Genomic DNA, 26150 nt, shown 5'->3' with positions numbered 1-26150 from the left:
GTCAGTCCGCTTTTGGCGGACCGAACCTTCTGGACCATCGTACTCATGATGGTACGGTGCTCCTCGTCGATGGAGGTGCCCTTAAGCACCTCTAGCAGATTGTCCGGCGCCTCCGGTTGGACGGAGGACGCCGGCTCAATAGGCTTGCTCCTCTTGGCAGGAGTTCGCCTGCCGCGATCCGGAACCGTTGATGATTCCGGCGCGGTGTCCGGCTTAAAGCCGGACTTGGAGCCCTAGGGGGTCTGGTCCCCTTTACTCCTGGAGTCTGGGAGGTCGCCTCGCGGTTCCTCCTGGACCACCTCCTCTTGCCCCGGAGCTTGTCGCGACGTCACTTCGGCGTCATCCGCAGCACAGGGGGAGGCAGCGGGCGGAACTGAATTCACGTCCGATGAATCCAGGGAGCCGCTCGATGACTCGTCGAGACCGTCCTTGGGCGGGCTGCATGATTATATTCGACATTAGGGAAAGCTGCGCAACAAAAGGAATATCGTGAGTTACTCTGGTATCCGAACACTTACGATTTTGCTGGACGCTTGGCCCTGTCCGGCCACTCCTCTTCGTCCTCGTCGGCGTCGGGGGCGTAGTCCGGCGGAGGGGTTTTCCTCTTCTTGGACCCTTCGGCCTCCCCTACTGGGGCGGCCTTCCTCTTCTTTCCTCCCCCCGCTAGAGGGGGAGAGGTCTCTTCTTCCTCCTCCTCGTCTTCACGGGAGGAGTGCGTCTCGGACTCGTCGGACGACGAGTCGGACACCACCATATGCCGGGAACTCTTTCGAGTCCCCGCGGCCTTCTTCTTCTTGGCCTTCTTCTCCGGCACCACATAAGGTGCCGGAACCAGCAGCTTCACTAGGAGAGCAGGGGCTGGGTCTTTGGGCAAGGGAGCCGGACAGTTAATCAATCCGGACTTCGCCCGCCAATCCTGTCAAAGGTGAGGGAGTTTAGATCCCGCATAGTGTCAAACTATGAAGAAAACTTAACATCCTGTGAAAGATGAAAATATTTTACCTCACCAGCAGGACGCTACGAGATGAATCCGCGGTCTTTGGAGGCGGATGTGGGAGCCTCGGCGCCTTTGGTTAGCCCCCTCCAGACATCTTTGTACATCGTGTCGAAGAGCCTGCTAAGAGTTCGGTTCTACACTGGGTTGAACTCCCACAAATTGAAGTCCCGTTCTTGACACGGAAGGATCCAGCGGACGAGCATGACCTGGACTACGTTGACAAGCTTGAGCTGCTTGTTCGCCAGGGACTGGATGCATTTTTGTAGTCCGGTCACCTCTTCTTCGTCGCCCCACGACAAGCCCGTCTCCTTCCAGGACGTGAGCCGCGTAGGGGGTACGGATTGGAATTCAGGGGCTGCGATCCACTTCGGATCGTGTGGCTCAGTGATGTAAAACCACCCTGACTGCCACCCCTTCAAGGTCTCCACAAAGGAGCCCTCGAGCCATAGGACGTTGGCTATTTTGCCAGCCATGGCACCTCCGCACTCCGCCTGGTTGCCGCGCACCACCTTTAGCTTGACGTTGAAGGTCTTGAGCCAGAGGCCGAAATGGGGACGGATGCAGAGGAAAGCCTCGCACGCGATGATAAACGCCGAGATATTGAGGATGAAGTTCGGGGCCAGATTGTGGAAATCTAGGCCATAGTAGAACATGAGCCTGCGGACAAATGGGTGGAGAGGAAAACCCAGTGCGCAGAGGAAGTGGGGAAGAAATACTACCCTCTCATGGGGCCTTGGGGTGGGGAGAAGCTGCCCCTCCTCAGGAAGCCGGTGCGCGATGTCTTTGGACAGGTATGCGGCCTTCCTTAGCCTTTTGACATGGCCCTCCATGACAGAGGAGACCATCCACTTGCCTCCCGCTCCGGACATTGTTGGAGAGGGTTGATGTAGGAAGTGCGGGCTAGGGCGCTGGAGCTCGGGTGCGCAGAAGATGGATAGGCAAAGGAGGAAGAAGGTGTAGGTAAAAAGGTGGATCCTTATCCCCTTATATGGGCGGATGCGACTATGCGTCCCCACCAGCCTAGTAAAACTCGCTTGCCTCCCAAGCGCCGTGATAAATGGTGCGGTTGGGTTACCCACGTCCGTATTGATGAGAATCCCGTAAATAGGGGACACGATCTCTACTTTGACAAGACGTGCCAAGGAAACCGCCTCGCAAAACACGCTGAGGTGGAAAAGTGAAAACGATTCGAATAAAGGCTTGGCCGTAGTGTGAGGTCACGCTGCGGAATACGTCAGCAGATTAGATTTGTGTTAATGTTATTCTCTCTGCGGCAATACGTGGAAACTTATTTTGCAGTGCCGGACACTACTCTTGGTGTTTACAAACTTTTATGAAGAATTTGGAGGAGGAACCCGCCTTGCAATGCCGAAGACAATCTACGCGTCGGACTCGTCGTCATTGAAGCCTGGTTCAGGGGCTACTGAGGGAGTCCTGAATTAGGGGGTGTTCGGGTAGCCGGACTATACCTTCAACCGGACTCCAGGACTATGAAGATACAAGATTGAAGACTTCGTCTTGTGTCCGGATGGGACTTTCCTTGGCGTGGAAGGCAAGCTTGGCGATGCGGATATTCAAGATCTCCTACCATTGTAACCAACTTTGTGTAACCCTAACCCTCTCCGGTGTCTATATAAACCGGAGGGTTTAGGTCCATAGGACAACTTCATCATACAACAATCATACCATAGGCTAACTTCTAGGGTTTAGCCTCCTTGATCTCGTGGTAGATCTACTGTTGTACTACCCATATCATCAATATTAATCAAGCAGGACGTAGGGTTTTACCTCCATCAAGAGGGCCCGAACCTGGGTAAAACATCGTGTTCCTTGCCTCCTGTTACCATCCGGCCTAGACGCCTAGTTTGGGACCCCCTACCCGAGATCCGCTGGTTTTGACACCGACAGCTAGGGTTACAGAAGGTCGGTTACAAAGGAGGAGATATACATATCCGTATTGCCTAGCTTGCCTTCCACGCCAAGTAGAGTCCCATCCGGACACGAGACGAAGTCTTCAATCTTGTATCTTCATAGTCCAACAGTCCGGCCAAAGGATATAGTCCGGCTATCCGGAGACCCCCTAATCCAGGACTCCCTCAGTAGCACATGAACCAGGCTTCAATGACGATGAGTCCGGCGAGCAGTATTGTCTTCGGCATTGCAAGGCGGGTTCCTCCTACGAATACACCACGAAAGAATTTGAATACAAGGATAGTGTCCGACCCTGCAAAATAAGTTCCACATACCACCGTAGGGAGAATAATATTTCCACAGATCTAATCTGCTGACATGTTTTGGCAACATGACATCATGCCATGGCTCGGTGATTATTCGAACTGTTTTTCTTTAACTAGCCCCGCACATAACGCAAGGCAGTTTCTTGACATGTCTTGTCAAAGCAGAGATCGTGTCCCCCTTATTACGCGATTCTCATCAATACGGTCGTGGGTAACCCAACCACGCCTAGGACTCCTAGATTTTAGGCAAGTCCCAAATGGCCACGAGGAGGACGCTTGATATTCACCCTCTTTATAAAGGGTCAAGGCTTTTACTTTTTTCCTCCCATGCTCAATCGAATCCTTCCCCCGCCTCAAGTTCTATCACCCAAAGCCTAGGTCAGGTGCTTTGGACCTTCAATCATGTCCGGATCCAGCCTCCAGGGCCAGTCGATACCTTCCTCCATCACGGAATAGGATATCAATAAGTTGAGGGAGGCAAGATACCTGACCGCCGAAGTCTCACATCGGCTGCCCGCCCGAGGGCAGGTCATCCCTACTCCTGAACCCAATGAAGACATCGTGTTCATCTCCCACTTCATCCGAGGACTAGGCCTCACTCTGGATCCCTTCATAAGGGGTTTGATGTTCTATTACGGGCTTGATTTCCACGATCTAGCCCCGTATTCCTTTCTCCACATCTCGACATTTATGGTTGTATGTGAGGCCTTCCTCCGCATTACCCCTCACTTCGGCCTATGGCTCAAGACCTTTGATGTGAAGCCGAAGATGGTCGAAGGGCAGTATGCAGCTATAACGCCCTCAATGCGGCTATATCTCCTACGTGTCGAAGCACGACTTAGAGGCATAACCGCATTGAAAGCAATGTCGCAAGTGAGGTAATCTTCACAACAACCCATGAAAATAAATAAAGGGGGAAAGTACATAGTTGGCTTACACTCGCCACGTCACACAAATACATAAATAAGTCATTACATTCATCCAATACACTCAGGGTCCGACTACGGTACCAATATAAAGATCAACCCCAAATGCGACAAAGTCCCCGATCACCCCAACTGGGCACCACTACTGATCATCTGGGAAAGACACATAGTAACGACGAGAGTCTTCATCGAACTCCCACTTGAGCTCGGTCATATCATCTGGAACGGTATCATTGGTCCCTGCATCTGGTTTTGGAAGGAAATCTGTGAGTCACGGGGACTCAGCAATCTCGCACCCTCGTGATCAAGACTATTTAAGCTTATAGGTAAGGTAAAGGTATGAGGTGGAGCTGCAGCAAGCGACTAGCATATATGGTGGCTAACATATTCGCAAAAGAGAGCGAGAAGAGAAGGAAAAAGCATGGTCGAACAACTATGATCAAGAAGTGATCCTAGAACAACCTACGTCAAGCATTACTCCAACACCGTGTTCACTTCCCGGACTCCGCCGAGAAGAGACCATCATGGTTACACACGCGGTTGGTGCATTTTAAGTAATTTAAGTTTCAGGTTATCTACAACCAGACATTAACAAATTCCCATCTGCCCATAACCGCGGGCACGACTTTCGAAAGTTCAAATCCCTGCAGGGGAGTCCCAACTTAGCCCATCACAAGCTCTCACAGTCAACGAAGGATATTCCTTCTCCCAAGACAATCCGATCAGACTCGGCATCCTGGTTACAAGACATCCTCGACAATGGTAAAACAAGTCTAGCAACACCGCCCGAATGTGCCGACAAATCCCGATAGGAGCTGCACATATCTCGTTCTCCGGGCACACTCAGATAAGCAATCCGTACAACTAAAACCAGCCCTCGAGTTTCCCCGAGGTGGCGCTGCAAGGGGCTCTAGTTTGGACCAACACTCAGAGGAGCACTGGCCCGGGGGGGGGGGTTTAAATAAAGATGACCCTTGGGCTCCGGAAACCCAAGGGAAAAAGAAGCTAGCTGGCTAATGGTAAAACCAAGGTTGGGCATTGCTGGAGGAGTTTTATTCAAGGCGAACTGTCAAGGAGTTCCCATTATAACCCAACTGTGTAAGGAATGCAAAACTCGGGAACATAACACCGATATGACGGAAACTAGGGCGGCAAGAGTGGAACAAAACACTAGGCATAAATCCGAGCCTTCCACCCTTTACCAAGTATATAGGTGAATTAAGATAAACAATATAATAATGTGATATCCCAACAATAAACAATGTTTCAACAAGGAACAATCTCCAATCTTCACCTGCAACTAGCAACGCTATAAGAGGGGCTGAGCAAAGCGGTAACATAGCCAAACAATGGTTTGCTAGGACATGGTGGGTTAGAGGTTTGACATGGCAATTTGGGAGGCATGATAAGAAAGTGGTAGGTATCGTAGCATAGGCATAGCAAAAGAGCAAGCATCTAGCAAGCAAAGATAGAAGTGATTTCGAGGGTATGGTCATCTTGCCTGCAAAGTTTTCAGAGTTGCCTTGATCCTTGTAAGCGAACTCAATGGGCTCCTCATTCACGAACTCGTCTCCCGGCTGTACCAAAGCAATAACAACAAGCAAACGGAACACAATCAACCACGTGCAATGCTCAAGCAACATGATGCTAACATGGTATGCTATGCGGGATGCGATATGTGATGCATATGCAAGATTTGCAAAGAATGATTGAACCTGGCCTCAACTTGGAAATCCAAGAGTGCCACTGGAAAGGGGAGTTGATTTCGGTCGAAGTCGATATAAAGATCACCGGAATCGGATGCACGGTTTGGAAATGGCAAGCAAAACAAATATGGCACTGGTCTGCGATAATCAGCAAGTGACCATCTAAATGGATGAAGATAAATATGCTACAACACTCAAACATGGCAACAAAATACATGGCAGGGATCCACTCATGAAGCTTGACAAAAGATGAACACTGGGTTACGGCTAATTCATCCATTAACAGGTTCAAACAAGCATGGCAAAAGTGCAAATGATAACAGGTTTCAGACTTAGTGAAATTAACACCATATCAGTAATTTATCATCAGGAAGCAATCTTTAGAGCATGAAAACTACATGCTACAGGAACATATCATGGCAAAGCAAGGCATGGCATGAAGCTACTCAAAGCACACAACGAAAGTCCCTTAGTGACCTTGAGCCAAAAGGGATCAGAAAATACAATTGCAAGCATGTGAACATAGCAAAAACTTAAACAGATTCAGACTTAGTGAAAAACTGGAGCATGCAAAACAGATTAACAAGTAGGCATGTTTACGAGCTCGATGCACTCACTACAGAGCATGGCATGACAAACTAAGCATACATCCATCAAGAAGACATGGCATAGGAGCTAGACATTGCAAGAACAACAACATAGCATGCACGGATCAATAGCAACATCATCGGCAAAATCACTAAACATGTCAACCATCTACCAGGAACATTTTATAGCAAAAGTACAGCTCGATTGACTCAAGCTAGGTGCTCCATAATTGCAAACAAAGACATGGATGGATAGAGCACAACAATATTAACAAAACATCCTGATTGATCATCCTCAAAAGAGCCAGGGATCACTAGGAAACAACATGAACATATGGCGTAAAAACAAAATCAAGACAAGGACTTGGTGAAATTCTAAGTCCCTGAAATCAGTATCATTGAGTAAGCTACTTTGCATGCTTGTGCTAGTCACCACAAAGATCACAAAAATACATGGCATACACCCCTATAAAGATGGCATGGCATATAAAAAAACACATGTAGAGCTCAGGATCATAGCATGCACACATTAATCATGGCAAAAATGACAAAAGGCCATTTGCTGAAACAGATCTGACATATTCCTCACATAGCCCTCTTCCAACAGAATTTCGGGCATCAAGATGTGCAAAAATGAAAATGATGCAATGAGATGAAATGATGTACTCGTCGAGCGAACATTTTGATATGCTACACGCACGAATCAGAGTTACGGGTGCAGAGTTATGGCATGTCAAAGATTGCAAAAAAACTAGGGTTTCGGGGAGGAAAAAGTCAACCGAGTGATGCTCCAGATCCAGATCCGGCCAGAGTTATAGTAGCAGGGTGCGGTCTCCGAGGATGGCCGTCACCGGAGTTCGTGCTCGCCGGCGGAGGAGGTAGCCGGAGCGGAGGGGCTCGGCTTGGATGACGAGGAGGCGCGACGGAGGGCGGCGGGGTCGCCGGAGCGGCAGGTGCGGCGAGGAGGCGAGGCGCGGCCGGGTGGGGAGGGCTCCCAGGCGGCGTCGGGCGATGGCGGCGGAGGCGACGAGGCGGTCGGGCGGCGCGGGCTCCCAGGCGGCGGGGTGGAGCCGATGGGCTTCGGGGGCCCCGTCCGGGCCGAGCGGGCCGGCGGGACTGAGGCTGTGATGTGAGGCGCGTGGGGACACGTGGTGCGCCCTGGTTGGTGGCGACGGTCTCGTCCGGCGTGGGCGGACGTGTCCGCGCGCGGAGAGGGATTTTCTAGGGTTTTGGAAGGAGGGGATGATCCGAAAATTTCGGGCGATGCTTTTATATATAGGTAGAGGGAGCTAGGAAGCTCCAAATGGAGTGCGGTTTGCGGCCACACGATCGTGATCGAACACTCTATATGATGGGAGAGATTTAAGTGGGTTTGGGCCAGTTTGGAGGGGTGTTGGGCTGCAACAGACACGAGGCCTTTTCGGTCCCTCGGTTAACCGTTGGAGTATCAAACAAAGTCCAAATGGCATGAAACTTGACAGGCGGTCTACTGGTAGTAAATCAAGGCCGCATGACAAGTCTCGCTCCAATCCGGAAATGTTTAACGCCCGCACATGAAAAGAGGTAGAAAGGACCACCGGAGGACATAGGAGCGCCGGAAAGCAAAACAGACAACGGGGAAAATGCTCGAATGCATGAGACGAACACGTATGCAAATGCAATGCACATGATGACATGATATGAGATGCATGACAAAGACAAAACACACGGAGACAAAAACCCGACAACGATGAAATAAAATAACTTAGTGCCGGAAACAGCAAGAGTTGGAATACAATTAAGGTAAATTACATCCGGGGTGTTACAACACTCCACCACTACGAAAGGATCTCTTCCCGAGATCTAGGACTGGAAAAACTCCGGGTACTCATAACGGAGGTGATCCTCGCGTTCCCAGGTGGCTTCACGGTCGAAATGATGTGACCACTTGACTTTGAGGAATTTGATTGACTTGTTGCGAGTCTTTCGCTCAGTTTCTTCAAGAATAGCAACGGGGTGCTCGCGATAAGACAAGTCTTCTTGGAGATTAATGTCTACGAAGTTGATGGTGCGGTCAGGGGTCTTGAAGCACTTGCGGAGCTGAGAGACATGAAACACGTCATGCATGTTTGCAAAGTTGGAGGGAAGCTCAAGTTGATAGGCGAGATCGCCTCTCTTGCTGACGATCTTGAATGGACCCACGTATCTAGGGGCAAGCTTCCCTTTGATACCGAAGCGACGAGTACCTTTCATTGGAGAGACGCGGAGGTAAACATGGTCTCCGATCTCGAAAGCCAAATCACGATGCTTACTATCATAGTAGCTCTTCTGGCGCGATTGCGCTGCTTTGAGGTTATCACAAATGACTTTGCACATCTCTTCTGCCTCTGTGATCAAGTCATTTCCAAGAAGTTGACATTCACCAGTCTCTGACCAGTTAAGAGGAGTACGACACTTCCTGCCATAGAGAATTTCAAATGGGGCTTTGCCCGAACTCGCTTGAAAGCTGTTGTTGTAGGAAAACTCGGCATATGGAAGACAATCTTCCCACTTCATACCGAAAGAGATAACGCAAACCCTGAGCATATCTTCAAGAATCTGATTGACACGCTCGACTTGGCCACTAGTTTGGGGATGAAAAGCTGTGCTGAAACGGATGTTGGTGCCCATGGCCTTCTGAAAAGAATCCCAAAACTTGGATGTGAAGATGCTGCCACAATCTGAAGAAATCAACTACGGAATACCATGCAGAGAGACAATCCGAGAGGTATATAGCTCTGCCAATTGAGCTGTTGTGATAGATTCTTTGATAGGAAGGAAATGAGCCGCTTTAGTGAGTTTGTCGACGACAATGAATATAGCATCATTGCCACGCTTGGACTTTGGAAATCCAGTCACGAAGTCCATCTCAATGTGTTCAAACTTCTATTCTAGAATGGCAAGAGGTTGGAGGAGACCAACTGGTCGTTGGTGTTCTGCTTTAACTCTTCTGCAGACATCACATTCATTCACGAAGTTAGCAATCTCGCGCTTCATTCGAGTCCACCAATACGACTGCTTGAGGTCATGGTACATCTTTGTACTTCCAGGGTGGATAGAGAGGAGTGAATTGTGAGCCTCGTTCATAATGACTTGACGAAGGTCACCTTTAGGCACAACAATGCAATCCTCGAAGAATAGAGTATCCTTGTCATCAAGGCGATATCACTTGTACTTGGGTTGACTCTTGGCAATCCCAATCTTCACCTTCTTCACCATAGCATCAAGAAGTTGAGCCTCACAAATCTGATCTTCCAAAGTAGGAGAGACTTGAAGGTTGGCGAGGAAACCTTGAGGAAGAACTTGCAGATTGAGTTTGTGGAAAGCTTCACAAAGCTCGGGTTGGTAAGGCTTGAGAATCAAACTGTTACAGTAAGCCTTCCTGCTCAATGCATCAGCAATTACATTGGCCTTGCCCGGAGTATATTCGATACTCGGATTATACTCTTGAATCATTTCGACCCAATGAGTCTGCCTGAGGTTGAGATTAGGCTGAGTGAAGATGTACTTGAGACTCTTGTGGTCAGTGAAGATGTCCACTTTTCTTCCCAATAAGAGATGTCTCCAAGTCAGAAGAGCATGCACAACTGCCACCAACTCGAGGTCATGAGTGGGGTAGTTCTTTTCGTTGGGCTTCAACTGGCGAGAGGTATAAGCCACAACTTTCTTCTCTTGCATCAACACTGCACCAAGACCTTGAAGAGAGGCATCACAAAAGACCTCGAACGGTTTGGATTCATCAGGGGGAGTCAGAACTGGAGTAGTGACTAATTTCTCTTTCAGGGTGTTGAAGCGATGTCACATTCAGGAGACCAGACATACTTCACATGCTTTTGGAGAAGGTTGGAAAGAGGCTTCGCAATCTTTGAGAAGTTCTCAACGAACCTTCGACAATAGCTTGTGAGTCCAAGGAAGCTGCGGAGTTGCTTCACATTCTGAGGTGGTTCCCAATTCACGATTGCAAACACCTTCTCAGGATTAACATCTATGCCCTTGGCAGAGATGATATGCCCAAGGTAGAGAACCTCATCGAGCCAAAACTCGCACTTTGAAAACTTGGCATAGAACTGATTTTCTCTAAGCTTATCCAGCACCAAACGCAAGTGCTTGGCATGATCTTCCTTGTCTTTGGAAAAGACCAAAATGTCATCGAGGTAGACCAAGACGAAGTCATTTGTGTAGGGGTTGAAGATGAAGTTCATCATGCGAGAGAATGTCGGAGGAGCGTTGACGAGGCCAAAAGACATGACAGTGTATTCATATGAACCATAGCTTGTTCTGAATGCTGTCTTAGAGATATCTTGCTCACGAATGCGAATCTGATGATAGCCCATATGGAGATCAAGTTTGGAGAATACTTGAGCACCTTTGAGTTGTTCAAACAGCTCATTGATGTTGGGAAGTGGGTACTTGTTCTTTATAGTCTTCTTGTTCAATGGACGGTAGTCGACACAGAGTCAGTCCGTTCCATCCTTCTTCTTCACAAAAAGAACTCCACAACCCCATGGAGAAGAACTAGGTCGGTTGAGACCCATAAGCTCTTGTTCATCGAGTTGCTTCTTCAACTCCTTCAACTCTCTAGGTCCAAGCTTGTAAGGATGTTTGCAAACAGGTTCCGTGCCAGGCTCAAGATCGATGACGAATTCAACTGGCCAGTGCGGAGGCATTCTGGAAGCTCTTCTGGATAGACGTCTTGATATTCGCAAATGACTGGAATTTGAGAGATGCATCCAGTTCACCCTTCTCATTGAGAGAAAACAGACGGATGGTATCGTCATTAGCGGCAAAGACAATTAAATCCTCAGACGAATGAGTCAATTGAATCTGCCTGGCAGCACAATCAAGCTGAGCCTTGTTCTTATAAAGCCAGTCCATTCCAAGAATAAGATCAATATCCGAGTCACCAAGAACATTAGGAGAAGACAAGAACTTATAGTCACCCAATGTGATTGAAACATCTGGAACGCATACTCGAGAAGTCATTTGACGGTCCGGAGAGACAATAGCCAAAGGTTTCGGCAACACTTGAGTAACAAAATCATGCTTAGATGCAAAAGGTCTCAAGATGAAACAATGCGATGCACCAGTGTCAAAAAGAACTCTTGCAGGAATATCGTTAATAGGAAGGTTACCCATGATGACATCTGACGAGTCCTCTGCCTGAGCTGCATTCAGCAAGTTGACCTTGGCGTGCTTGGGGTTATGCTTAACCACTGCGGTGCTGGCAGACCTCACAGGAGGAGGAGGAGCAAGATGCCTCTGATTGAAGCATTTGTTGGCATAGTGACCCTTCTGTTGGCACTTGTTGCACGTGACCTCCGAGAGCGGACGGTGATACAGAGCACTTGATCTTGGAGCTTGAGACGAAGTCTTGTTATGAAAGCCTGGGTTGGGTGGGTGGGAAGATCCATTGCCACCTTTGCTCTTCTGCTGATAAGGCTGACGGAACGGAGGAGGAGGCAGCCAATACTTTTGCTGCTTAGCCACTTGAGTTGAGGAAGAAGGAGTTGCATCACTGACTCGCTTCTTGGAAGCATCACACTTCAGTTGGGCAGCCTCTTGCTTCATTGCCATGTTGTAAAACTCATCATACTTCTTGGGCTCAAAAAGGACGATAGCTAGCTGAAGTTCTTCTCTGAGACCACCCCTGAACTGGTATATCATGCTCTTCTCGTCAGGGACGTCTTGCTTAGAGAGACAGGCGAGCTTCTGAAACATGATGTTGTACTGGTAAACAGACATAGTGCCTTGCTTCAGGTTGCAGAATTCCTCAGGCTTGCTTTCAACAACACTCTGAGGAATGTGATGCGCTTTGAAGTCTTGACGAAATTCATCCTAGGTAATCACACGGCCTCCTCTAGAATCTTTGTATTGCTGAAACCATTTTGCAGCTTGGTCTTTGAGTTGGAAGGAGGCAAACTTGACAAAGTCCTTAGGCCTGACGTTGCTGCACTCGAAATGCTTGCATATGTCTACGAGCCAATCATCAGCGTTTGAGGCCTCGACACAGTTGCTGAAGGTCTTTGGGTGATTAGCGAGGAACTGGTTGAGTGTAGCAAACTGATTCTGATTGTTGCCATGGCCAGGATTCCCTTGGTTGCTCTCTTGAAGAATTTGCATGATCTGCTGCGTGTTTGCAGTGGTAGCGGCCATCACAGCTTGCCATGCCTCCGGGGTTGGTGGTGGTGGTGGTGGTTCCTGATTCTGATTCTGATTGTTGCCCTTAGCAGGAGCCATCCTGAAGAGGGTGACATCCGTTAGCATCATGACAGACATATATTCAAGCTAAATCAAACGGATAGAAATTGTAACATAAAGTCTTCACATCCGAACAAAATGAACGAATGCATTCCAATTGAAATGGTCACATTTCCATAAATTGAGAAGCCACTTAGATAGAGGTAGAAGAATAAAACAATAAGGTACGGACAAGAACAAATATTTGGTGAGGATTACCCAATCCCAAACCAAATATCCGCGGAAGAAGAACTAGAGCTACAAGAATTCCCACCTATAAAACTCCCGAACCTTTCCGGTTATGCAATCAGGTGTTGGGGATACAGGGGAAGCATAATATCTCACCCAAATCTAGCAAATCCTACATCCAGCTGTATCCATCCTTCAACACATAACCAAGAAACCTTCGGAAATCATTTACCTCAACATTCGAAAAGCATCCGTTATACGAGTTATGGCAATACTCCCGAACTCCCGCCCCAGTACTGGGTGGCGTTGAGGTTATCTCACCAACAACTACATAAAAGAGATTTTCGATGTCGGCGAAACTCAGGTATTCCAGAATCTCAACGACAAAATTGTGACGACAACACCTCAGAGCTCAACTCCCCGGGATAGTGCCACAACCCCTAAATGTCAAGAGGCACCAAGAACAATGTTCTCGTCACAAAACCATCGGAACGATTCCAAGATACCCGCGTGATCCTAAAATTTTTTTAGTGAAATTTGAGAAGATAAGAGTCAAAACTCTACGTCATGAGGCCTCACCAGAGCGACGAAGGGACTGGGGAGTAAAAAGAATTCCTCACTCTCCGATATATATAACCCTAATTGACTCAAAACATTTTTCTAGACTCAACAACGCCAATGATTCAATCAAGCAGGGGGTTCCTAAGGTCGGGGAAGGCTCTGATACCAACTTGTAACACCCTCGATGCGGCTATATCTCCTACGTGTCGAAGCATGACTTAGAGGCATAACCGCGTTGAAAGCAATGTCGCAAGTGAGGTAATCTTCACAACAACCCATGTAAATAAATAAAGGGGGAAAGTACATAGTTGGCTTACACTCGCCACGTCACACAAATACATAAATAAGTCATTACATTCATCCAATACACTCAGGGTCCGACTACGGTACCAAAATAAAGATCAACCCCAAATGCGACAAAGTCCCCGATCACCCCAACTGGGCACCACTACTGATCATCTGGGAAAGACACATAGTAACGACGAGAGTCTTCATTGAACTCCCACTTGAGCTCGGTCATATCATCTGGAATGGTATCATCGGTCCCTGCATCTGGTTTTGGAAGGAAATCTGTGAGTCACGGGGACTCAGCTATCTCGCACCCTCGCGATCAAGACTATTTAAGCTTATAGGTAAGGCAAATGTATGAGATGGAGCTGCAGCAAGGGACTAGCATATATGGTGGCTAACATATTCACAAAAGAGAGTGAGAAGAGAAGGCAAAAGCACGGTCGAACAACTATGATCAAGAAGTGATCCTAGATCAAAAGAGAGTAAGCTACTTTGCATGCTTGTGCTAGTCACTAAAAAGATCACAAAAATACATGGCATACACCCCTGTAAAGATGGCATGGCATATAAAAAACACATGTAGAGCTCAGGATCATAGTATGCACACATTAATCATGGCAAAAATGACAAAAGGCCATTTGCTGAAACAGATCTGACATATTCCTCACATAGCCCTCTTCCAACAGCATTTCGGGCATCAAGATGAGCTCAAATGAAAATGATGCAATGAGATGAAATGATGTACTCGTTGAGATGAACATTTTGATATGCTACACGCACGAATCGGAGTTATGGATGTAGAGTTATGGTATGTCAAAGATTGCAAAAAACTAGGGTTTCGGGGAAGAAAAAGTCAACCGAGTGATGCTCCAGATCCAGATCCGGCCGGAGTTACTGTAGCAGGGCGCGGTCTCCGAGGATGGCCGTCGCCAGAGTTCGTGCTCGCTGGCGAAGGAGGTAGCCGGAGCGGAGGGGCTCGTCTCGGACGACGAGGAGGCGAGACGGAGGGCGGCGGGGTCGCCGGAGCGGCAAGTGCGGCGAGGAGGCGAGGCGCGGCCGGGTGCTGCCGGCGTTGGGGCCGCCGCTTGCCGGAGCGGAGGGGCTCGGCGATGGCGCACGGCGGCATCGAGCGATGGCGGCGGAGGCGACGAGGTTGTCGGGCGGCGCGGGCTCCCAGGCGGCGGGGTGGAGCCGATGGGCTTTAGGGGCCCCGGCCGGGCCGAGCGGGCCGGCGGGACTAAGGCGGCGATGTGGTGTGCGCGGGGACACGTGGCGCGCCCTGGTTGGTGGCGACGGTCTCGTCCGGCATAGGCGGACGTGTCCGCGCGTGGAGAGGGATTTTCTAGGGTTTTGGAAGGAGGGGATGATCCGAAAATTTCGGGGGATGCCTTTATATAGAGGTAGAGGGAGCTAGGAAGCTCCAAATGGAGTGCGGTTTGCGGCCACGCGATCGTGATCAAACGCTCTAGATGATGGGAGAGGTTTAAGTGGGTTTGGGCCAGTTTGGAGGGGTGTTGGGCTGCAACACACACGAGGCCCTCTCGGTCCCTCGGTTAACCGTTGGAGTATCAAACGAAGTCCAAATGGCATGAAACTTGACAGGCAGTCTACCGGTAGTAAATCAAGGCTGCATGACAAGTCTCGGTCCAATCCGGAAATTCTTAACGCCCGCACACGAAAAGAGGTAGAAAGGACCACCGGAGGACATAGGAGCGCCGAAATGCAAAACGGACAACAGGGAAAATGCTCGAATGCATGATACGAACACGTATGCAAATGCAATGCACACGATGACATGATATGAGATGCATGACAAAGACAAAACACACGGAGACAAGAACCCGACAACAATGAAATAAAATAACTTCGGATGTACTTGGGTCGCTGGTGCTGCATCGGGCTAACCAGCTGTCCTCGCCCGCGCAAAAATGGGTCATGAGGCTTGTAAATGCTGCCATTGTTCTCGGCTTTTCTTGACCAAGGTGTCTGGCAAGCCATTCGTCTTGAACGCTATGCTTGAAGGCTGCTAAGGCTTCGGCGTCCAGACAGTCAACTATTTGGTTCTTTTTAGTGAGGAACCTGTTCCAAAGTTTTCGGGCTGACTCACCGGGCTATTGAGTTATATGACTTAAATCGTCTGCATCCGGTGGTCGGACATATGTCCCTTGAAAATTTGCCCGAAAGGCGTCTTCGAGCTCTTCCCAGCTTCCGATGGAGTTTTTGGGGAGGCTTTTAAGCCAATGCCGAGCTGGCCCTTTGAGCTTGAGGGGTAAGTACTTGATGGCGTGGAGATCATCTCCTCGAGCCATATGGATATGGAGGATGTAGTCCTCAATCCAGATCCCAGGGTCTGTTGTTCCGTCGTACGCCTCTATGTTTACGGGTTTGAGTCCCTCTGGAAATTCATGATCCAGCACCTCGTCGGTGAAACATAGAGGGTGTGCGGCACCCCTGTATTTGGGTGTACCGTGGTGTTCGGATGTTTGTTGTGTTGCATTGTACGTTGGAGCGCGCCTGCATGGTCCATAGATGGATCTGGTTGCGCCGTCCTTTTGATGCGAGCCCTTACGCTTATCGCGTACAGGTTTATGTGCGACGTCGATTGCCGCTTTATGTTGGCTATGAGGTCGTCTATCCAATCGGATGGCCGTTTTATTTTTCAATTGTGGAGGATCTAAGGCCTCCTCATCAAATTCGGGTAGCAACTTTTGCTTCGGATAGCTCTTGGTGAGGCAATTACTACAGTATTTCGCTGCAGTGTTGAGTACTTCACTCCATTTGATTTGGAGTGTGTCTTGTGCAACCTTGAGCCTTTGCTTCTGTTTTTTCAGACTCCTCGCCGTGGCAACACGCCTTTGGTGGGCATTATGTTGCTCCTGGCGCCTGTCCGGTGTGATGTCGTCCGGACTGTTATCTTCGACGGGTTGGGTTGTTCGGCTTGATTTTCCGTGTTGCCGTGGTCGGGCAATTGTTCACCCTGCTCTAACGCTGGGTCTATGTGTAACACCCGGATGTAATTTACCTTATCTGTACTCCAACTCTTGCCGTTTTTGGCCCTAAGTTATTTTATTTACTCATTGTTGGGTTTTTGTCTCCATGTGTTTTGTCTTTGTCATGCATCTCATATCATGTCATCATGTGCATTGCATCTGCATACGTGTTTGTCTCATGCATCCGAGCATTTCCCCGTTGTCCGTTTTGCATTCCGGCGCTCCTAAGTCCTCCGGTGGTCCTTTCTACCTCTTTTTCGTGTGTGGGTGTTAAACATTTTCGGATTGGACCGAGACCTGCCATGCAACTTTGGTTTACTACCGGTAGACCGCCTGTCAAGTTTCGTGCCATTTGGACTTCGTTTGATACTCCAACGGTTAACCGAGGGACCGAAAAGGCCTCGTGTGTGTTGCAGCCCAACACCCTTCCAAACTGGCCCCAAACCCACCTAACCCCTCTCCATCATATAGAGCCTTCGATCACGATCGCGCGGCCACAAACCGCACCTCATTTGGAGCTTCCTAGCTCCTTCTACCTCTATAAATAGACCCCTCCTCAAAAATCCTGGATCCCCTCCTTCCAAACCCTAGATTCCTGCTCCCCTCGCTGTCGGACGTGTCCGAATTGGGCCGGACACGTCTGCCCGCCGCCGCCGACCAACAGGATGCTGCCACGTCAGCCCCGTGGCGCCCCACATTGCCGCCGCCGCCCGAGGCCCGCCAGGCCCACGGGAAGCCCCCGTGGCCCGGTCTGCCCGCCGCCGCCCGAAGCCATCGACGCGCCGCCCCGCGCCCTCATCTCCGTCACCAGCGCGGCCCCGCCGCCGCGCGCCGGCTCGCTGCCCCCGCCGCCACCTCCGCCGCACAGGGCCGCCGCCCGCTGGCGCCGCCGATCCGCCTCGTCGCCAGCGCCCCGTCGTCCTCCTCGCCGCACCACCACCTCGCCTCCCCGCCTCTTCCTCATCTTCGGCCGGCGAACCCTCTCTGGTGAACAGTAACTCCGGCGAACCTCGGGATCCGCGCCGTCCGGATCTCAGATTTGAAATCTCCCGGTTGACTTTTATCCTTGAAACCCTAGCTTTTTAGCATTTTTCCGCATGCCATAACTCTGCATCCGTAGCTCCGATTCGTGCGTGTAGCATATCAAAATGTTCGCTCCGACGAGTACATCATTCCATCTCATTGCATCATTTTCATTTGAGCTCATCTTGATGCCCGAAATGCTGTTGGAAGAGGGCTATGTGAGGAATATTCCAGATCTGTTTTAGCAAATGGCCTTTTGTCATTTTTGCCATGATTAATGTGTGCATGCTATGATCCTGAGCTCTACATGTGTTTTGTTATATGCCATGTTATCTTTTACAGAGGTGTATGCCATGTATTTTTGTGATATTTGTGGTGACTAGAACAAGCATGCAAAGTAGCGTAATTGTTGATGCTGATTTCAGGGACTTAGAATTTCACTAAGTCCTTGTCCTGATTTTGTTGTGATGCCATATGTTCATGTTGTTTCCTAGTGATCCGTGCCTCTTTTGAGGATGATCAGTAAGGTTTTTTTGTTAACATTGTGGTGCTAGGTGCTATATCCGTCCATGTCTTTGTTTGCAATTATGGAGCACCCTAGTTTGAGTCAACCGAGCTCTACTTTTGCTGTAAAATGATCCTGGCAGACTGTTGACATGTTTAGCGATTTTGCCAAGGATGTTGCTATTGATCCGTGCATGCTATGATGTTTTTCTTGCCATGTCTAGCTTCTATGCCATGTAATCTTGATGGGTGTATGCTTAGATTGTCATGCCATGCTCCATAGTGAGTGCATCGAGCTCGTAAACATGCCTACTCGTTAACTATTTTGCATGCTCCAGTTTTTCACCAAGTCTGAATCTGTTTATGTTTTTGCCATGTTCACATGCTTGCAATTGCATTTTCTGATCCCTTTTGACTCAAGGTCACTAAGGGACTTTTGTTAAGTGCTTTGAGTAGCTTAATGCCATGCCTTGCTTTGCCATGTTAAGTTCCTGTAGCATGTAGTTTGCATGCTCTAAAGATTGCTTCCTGCTGATAAATTCCAGACTTGTGTTAATTTCACTAAGTCTGAAACCTCTTATCGTTTGCACTTTTGCCATGCTTGTTTGAACCTGTTATTGGATGAATTTGTCGGCGTTCTGGCAACGGGGGTCCCCAGAATTGCCTGCCTGCGGCCTGCGGCGTGGCTCAAAGGAGGCCCAGCACGGCCCATCTTCATCAACACAAGACTCAAGACCCTCGCGAGGGGCCAAGCCTCGCGAGGCGGACGACACGGAGCTTCCTTAGGCACAGCCTCATCAGGCTGGATCGCGAGGAGGCGGAGAGATCAAGGCGGGGTACCTCGCGAGGTGCCCGTTACGCAAGCCATGACGACTCAGGGCGCCAGGCGGGCGCCAGCGTGCGCAGCGTCCTTCTTTCCTCTTTGGTGCAAAGGGGGCAAGCACAGCCGCGGAGTACCGAGGCATCAGGCAAAGGTTGCCATTTCGGTGCAACGAGACCAAGACCAGGAGGACTACGAGACGGAGGTCATCGTGGAGCCCAGGGCGGTGTCATCACCAGAGCTTTGCGCAGGCGAAGACTGCTTTTGTCAGGATAGTTGATACTTGTTGTCCCCCTTCAAATTAGCCCGCCATTGTTGGCTCCTTTCCCGCTCAATATTTGGGAAGAGGACCAGGGCCTATATAAATAGGACCAGTCACCCACATAGCGGGGGGGGGGGGGGTTGAATGGGGTGGAGTTCAGTTCGGGTTCGGTCAGTTCGAGTTCGGTTCGTTCGATCGGCAGGAAGTAGAGTAAGAGAGAGAGAGAGAAAGGTGGCTGAACTCCTCCTAGCAGTTCATCACCCCAGCCAAGAACGGACCCTCGCGAGGCTATTCTTCCTTGTACTGTTCATCATCATCAGCCCCAGGAGGCAATCCAACAACCACACACTGGAGTAGGGTATTACACCACAACGGTGGCCCGAACCAGTATAAATCTTGTGTCTCTTGTGCAGTTCTTTTTGTAGTCTAGATCTTTGCGAGACAGAGAGGTAGAAGGCGTAATCTCCGCGCGCACCCCAGTGTTTGAACCTTAAGGGTCTACCGGAACCCGAAATCCGAAATTTGGCGCGCCAGGTAGGGGTGCGCCGGAATTCGTCGTCCACCGCCCCGTTCTCCTCCGACCGTCGCATCCATGTCCGGCGCTCGCTGGGCCCACGCCGAGTGCCGGGCCGCCATCGCTTCTCGCGTCGCCTAGACGGCGCCCGTCGGCGGACGTCCTCATCGTTCCCTGTTGCCTGCCGTCAACGCCGCCACCGGCCCGGCGGGGGGCGAGCAGCAAGCGTCATCCCAGCATCCATCCGTGCGGCAAGACGGCCGCACTGCTACTCCATCGCTTGCACCAGCTGGTTCTTCGTCCCGCGCGCTCCGCGCACCCATGGAGGCTCGAGCTGTGCTCCTCACGGCAAACGAGCTCTTGCGCTACCGTCCCGTTGACGACGTCTACGAGGAGTGGCTCGACCGCGTCGCCGAGCTTGTCCGTGCCGTCTGTTCCTCTGCGCCACACCCCGGCTCGCGCGGCAATGAAGCTCCGGAGGCGTACCAGCCGCCTCCTCTCCAAGAAGACGCCATGGCTCCAAGGCGCGTGCCCCCTGGGCGGAACCCGCTCCGTCAGGCGCCAGCGCAGCAAGAACGGAGCTGCCAAGAAATCCCTCGCCCGCAAGGAGCTGCCCGGGCGCTCCCAGCTCCGGCACGCCAAGACCCCGCGCTGCTCCTAGCTGCAGCGCGTGGGAACCCTCAAGACCAAGCTCTCCACCAGCCGAGGCCTTTCTTGGCCACCGCAGGCTGCCGTGCCTACACCACCGAGCTGCGTAGCGTTGCGTGGCCCGGCAAGTTCAAGCCAGACCTGCCTCCTCGTTACGATGGCACGATTGACCCTGCAGAGTTCCTCCAGCTCTACGAGCTGGGCATCGAAGCTGCCAGCGGGGATGAAAAGGTCATGGTGAACTGGTTCCCCATGGCGCTCAAGGAAGGGGCTCGCACCTGGCTCCTGAATCTGGCTCCGGGCACGATCTCTTCCTGGGACCAGATGCGCACCCGCTTCATCGCCAACTTCCAAGGTACTCGTGACCGGCCACCCGCCATGAGCGACATGCGCCGCTTCAAGCAACAACCCGGAGAGACCCTGCAGAAGTACATCCAACGCTTCAACAGCGCGCGCCTCAAGATCCCCAAGGTGTCCGAGGAGGCCATCATCTCGGCCTTCTCCGATGGTGTGCGCGACGTCAAGATGAAGGAGGGGCTGGCGATGCATGAAGACCTGTGCACCTCCCTGGAGCTGTTCAACTCGGCGACCAGGTGCGCCAAGGCTGAGGAGGGACGCCTCTCCCTCCTCGAGCTGCCTGCCGCAGAACCAGAGGAGAAAAAGCCCAAGTCCAAGGACGTGAAGCGCAAGGGGGCTGCCGTGCTCGCACCAGAACCAGACACCAAGCGGGGCAAAGATCTGCCTGAGTCCTCCAGGGGCAGCCGGTACTGTGTGTACCACGACCTCCACACCCACAACACCAACGAATGCCAAGAACTCCGCGCCGTGCGGGAAGGAAGGATCGGCCGTTGTCCCGATCGCGCCGATCGGGGCTACGGCCGAGGAGGAGGAAGAAACGCAGGATGCTGGGAAGACCGTGGCCCGCGCCAAGGGTGGCGCGATCAGCCTCGCAAGGATCACTGGCGAGACATGCCTCGCGAGGGGGACTGGAGGGATCAGCCTCGTGAGGATCGCCCACAAGGCAACGCAGGCCTCCCTCCACTGCCGCCTCAGCCAAGGAGGGACGAAGACCGCCATCAAGACAAGGGGGCTGGGGGCTTCCAGGAGCCACGCACGATCGCCTGCATCCTGGGCGGAGCTCAAGCCCCAGCCTCCCAACGCCTCTTCAAGCAGTTTGCCCGTGAAGTGAACGCAGCCCTCCCCAAGCTCGAAGCAACGCGCCCTCTCAGGTGGTCGGCGTGCACCATCACATTCAGCTCAACGGATCAACTCAAGTGTGCAGCCACAGCTGGCGTCCTCCCGATGCTCTGCTTCCTAGTCATCAACAATGTACTAGTCACCAAGACCCTCATCGATGGTGGGGCAGGGCTCAACGTCCTGTCCGTGGAAACGTTCAACAATCTCCAAGTGCCCTACGACCAGCTTCAGCCAACCAAGCCCTTCTCCGGAATCACCGACGGCTCCACGGTCCCGATTGGGCAGGTCCGCCTCCCTGTCACCTTCGTGGCACGCGACAACTACTGCACCGAGCTCATCGACTTCGACGTCGCCCACATCCGCCTGCCGTACAACGCCATCCTTAGGTACCCAACGCTAGCCAAGTTCATGGCCGTGACTCACCATGGCTACAACGTCCTCAAGATGCCAGGGAGTGGCGGAGTCATCACGGTGCCCTGTGAAGAGAGGGATGCAGTGTGTTCCCTGGAGCGAGCCTTCCAGGCCGCGTCACTGGGAGATCCGAATCGCGGAAGCAGGAGGCTTCCCGAGACCACCCCCAAGAAGAAGAAGACATCGCCCGGACCGGCCCCTAGGGAGGCAGGCCCCTCAGGGCCCGCATCTGTCCAGGGGGAGCCTCCTTCCATCGCATAGGAAAGCACGCCCGGCGCCCTCCTCAGGCAGGGCTCGGGGGCTCTCCCCTGGAGGGCCACCGACCTGGCCAAGGTCACGAGGGAGGCGCTTGGGCACCACGTGGAGGCGTGTTTCGAAGCATGTTTCCCTCAAGAAGGAGCAAGGCAAGGAAGGTCAGACCCGCAGGAGTTCGTCGACAAAGCCATTCAAGGACTACAGGAATCAAGGATCATGAGAGGTTGCTACCGACTACCGGCTGCGGCTCCCCATCCAGGCGAGGATGGTGGGCTGCGCGTCTGCGTCGATGTACCAGGGCTCAACCAAGCCGCTACGGTGGAGCGCCTCTGGCCCTCGCGAGTGGGGCGCTGCCGGGGTCCGCCCCACAGCTATGTTCGCGTGCCTTACGGCCTGCCGAGCGCGGTTGCTATGCGCCAGCGCCTCATGAGGGGAATCATGGAGGCTCAAGAAGACAGGCGTTCCGCGGCCCTGGCGGAGATGGAGGTGATTCGCAAAGAGCTACCAGCGCCTCCGGAGCCTCCCCAGGCCCCTGGGCCTGGGGTCTCATGAGGATCGGCTTCCGCAGCCTCCCGAGTCTGCTGCACCAACACCCCTTCGCCCTCGACACCCTCGGGTGACATCTTACAAGTTTCATTTCCAGCTGGGAGCGCCCTCCCAGGGCCGCATCGTTCCCAGGCTGCGTGGGTCCGTCCCTGCGGTATGTATCCCCTTTACTTTCATGTTGTTAGCTTGCTTTTTTGGGGGCGCCCCTTGGGCTGCATTATCCCCAAGTCGCTCGGGCCAGGCCCAGCGGCATGTATCTCCCTTGCGTTTATCTCCAGCTATGCATTCGCCCATCATGCTTGATTACTTGATGCCTGCCCACGGCACCTCTTCTTCTCCATGTCGACCACTTGCACGTTAAAGGGGGGGGGGGGTACCTGAGCATCGCGACTTAGGGCTCTTACTGGCTCTCCAGCCCTCAGCCTCTGGCTACGTCCACGGCATCGCGACCTGGCATACCAGTGATGGCTGAGACAAGCTCGAGGGCCGGGACCCAAGGACGTAGAGTGCCGACATCTAACCAAGTTTGCAGGAAGACAGCCCAAGATAAGGCCCAGTGCCAGGCACAACCCGCCTAGAGGTAGGGCCCGTGGGTCCCGCGCTGGCATACGGGTGCCCAGATACACCTCACCTAGCCCTACCGTGCCGGCCACGTGTCAGGGCGGGGCTGTACACGCCCCGGGGGCTCCTCCCGGAGGGGAGCCTCCTCCCACGTACCAGTGGAAGCACCATGCTCCGCGCTGGCTAACGACACTGCCGAGGAGCGGCTATGCCCGTACACATGCGGAAGCGCTATGCTCCATGCTGGTGATAAACAACTGAGGGTGGCCCCCAGGCCGCATCAACCTCAGGGAGCCCAGAGCTCACTGTCTAGCCTCATCGCAACGCCTCCCCTCGGGAGCGTCGCACGAGGGGGCTGGGCACGGGGGCTATGCCTGGGTCACGCCCGGACGTACGGCACCCAGCCAGGCCCCTCGGGCCTGGTTCGTCGCGCGCCTCTCCCCGAGCGGAGCCAAGGTATGAAGGCCGTTTGAGCGTCAAGGGGGACCCCTGAGCATCGCGACTCAGGGGCCTAACTGGTCCTGTAGCCCCTCACTCCTTAGTTCCGAAAGGCTATGCTGGGTGAGGCACGCGCGGGGCCGGGCTCTGCAGACGTAGAACGGTGGTCCCACTCGCATCTCACCTAATCACTTGCTGTTTGCGCGTCAAGCGGGACTCCTGAGCATCGCGACTCGGGAGCCTAATTGGCTCCGTAGCCCCTCACTCCTTTGGTCCCGTCCTGGTTTCTGGTCGGGGCTAATGCTGGGTGAGGTACGGGCGGAGTCGGGCTCTGCAGACGTAAAACGGAAGATTCACCTACATCACACCTCCCTACTTGATGTTCGTGTGCTAAGGGGGACTCCTGAGCATCGCGACTCAGGAGCCTAACTGGCTCCATAGCCCCTCACTCCTTTGGTTACGTCTTGGTTTCTGGTCGGGGCTAATGCTGGGTGAGGTACGCGCGGGGCCGGGCTCTGCCGGCGTAGAACACAAGCAAGTAGGGAGGGAAAGCATAAAATTCAAGGAACTTAAAAGCAAATATTACAGTTCATACTGTCGTCTCAATACCAAACGCAAGTTTAAACGCCTCCCCGAGGCATGATGCATGATGCAGGAATTAAAAGCAGGGCAGGAGCAGTAGCGGAGTCACTTGGCGGCGGTGGAGCAGCGCGGGTGGACCCGCCTCACGGAGCAGCAGAACCGGAAGCATCCTGCTTTGACTTGGTACTGAAGGCCCGGAACTTCCCCAGCAGAGCTTCCGCGTGACCCTTCACGGCCTCGGCAGCGGCAGCAGCACCCTCGCCACTTACTGGCTCCAGCAGGCTGCCAGGTCGGCGCTGGGGTTGCGAAGGTAGATGTGGGTGAAGACCCGAGTCAGCGCAGCAGAAGACAAGACACGCGCCTCGGCCTCGGCCGTCGGGCCAAGGCCAAGGGTGACATCCTCAAGGGCACGAACCAGAAAGGGGAGCAAAGGCAGGGGAGAAGGGGCACGCGAGGACCTCGCCGAGCGATTCCGCTCCTGCCGACGTGCGGACCCGACGACACACCAGGAATGATCCCCGACTCTCGAGATAAGTCACCGCTCGAAAGCACCAGCTATTGCAGCACTACCCCCGCACATAATGCAATTCTGTGTCAGTGATGCCGCTCTCCTTTCTCGCCGAACGACGGCTGCTTGGGCGCCAAAGGGGACCTCCTGAGCATCGCGACTCAGGGGCTCCTACCGGACCCCGGGTCGCTCACCTCCTGGCCTTGACCACGGCATCGTGACCTGGCATTCCAGCGATGGCTGACGCCGCCTTGGGACTGGGACCTGTCGGCGCAGAGCACCAAGCCCTCGCGAGGTTCGAAAGGGAAAACTGAGCTAGGACGGAATCAGCAACTCGCATAGCTCTGCAACAAAGGTTATGCATTAACAAACAGGACTACATGCAGCTTACAAGCCCCCGTGGGGCGCATTTTGATTCCTCACAGGGAACGGATCCTAAGGGATGCTAACTACATGAGCTCCTGCAAAAGATGCCATCATCAACAGTGGACCGTCAAGCGCCGGTGCCAACCCCATCCAGATCAGGGTCGGCGACGGCCAGACGAGCCCGCCCAGCTCCGGGAGCGGCGCCGACTCGGGGGCTCGTAGCTGTCGTCGCTCATCTCCGGAGTCGCGAAGATGTCGCCGGAGTCACTGGACCCTCCGGCGCCTCCGCCAAGGGAGCAGTCGACGGGCCTAGCCCTCACCAGGGCAAGGTCCTGGACACCTCTCCCGGGGCAACACTCCAGCCGGCGCCCGTTCCCGTCGAAGACCTTGAAGAACATCGCCAAAGCGCCATCATACTCCAAGTGGACCGCGAAGACGCCCCTTTACCTGCAGACCCGGGCGATCTCTCTCCAGCCACGAGACATGTAGACCTCACCCGGGGCAGCGACCACGACCTCTGCCTCGGTCGCGAGGGTACCGCAGCCGGCGTGCTGCAGCCGGAGCTCTAGGGGCTCCCCCGGAGGGATGATGGAGGCGAAGAAGGGAGGCAGACGAATCCAAGACTGGAGAGTAATGGCGACATGGAGCATGAACTCTCGGGAGGAGCCCTCGGCGTGAACCCCAGGAGGAATAACCCACGCCTTCGTGACCGGACGGCGCCGACGACGGCGCTGACCGCGGGGATCGGCATCGACACCTCCGGGGCCCTCGACGTG

The sequence above is a fragment of the Triticum aestivum genome, chromosome 6A (genome assembly GCF_018294505.1).
Source record: "Triticum aestivum cultivar Chinese Spring chromosome 6A, IWGSC CS RefSeq v2.1, whole genome shotgun sequence".
In the NCBI taxonomy this organism is placed as follows: Eukaryota; Viridiplantae; Streptophyta; class Magnoliopsida; order Poales; family Poaceae; genus Triticum; species Triticum aestivum.
Note: the sequence above shows the minus strand (reverse complement) of the source record.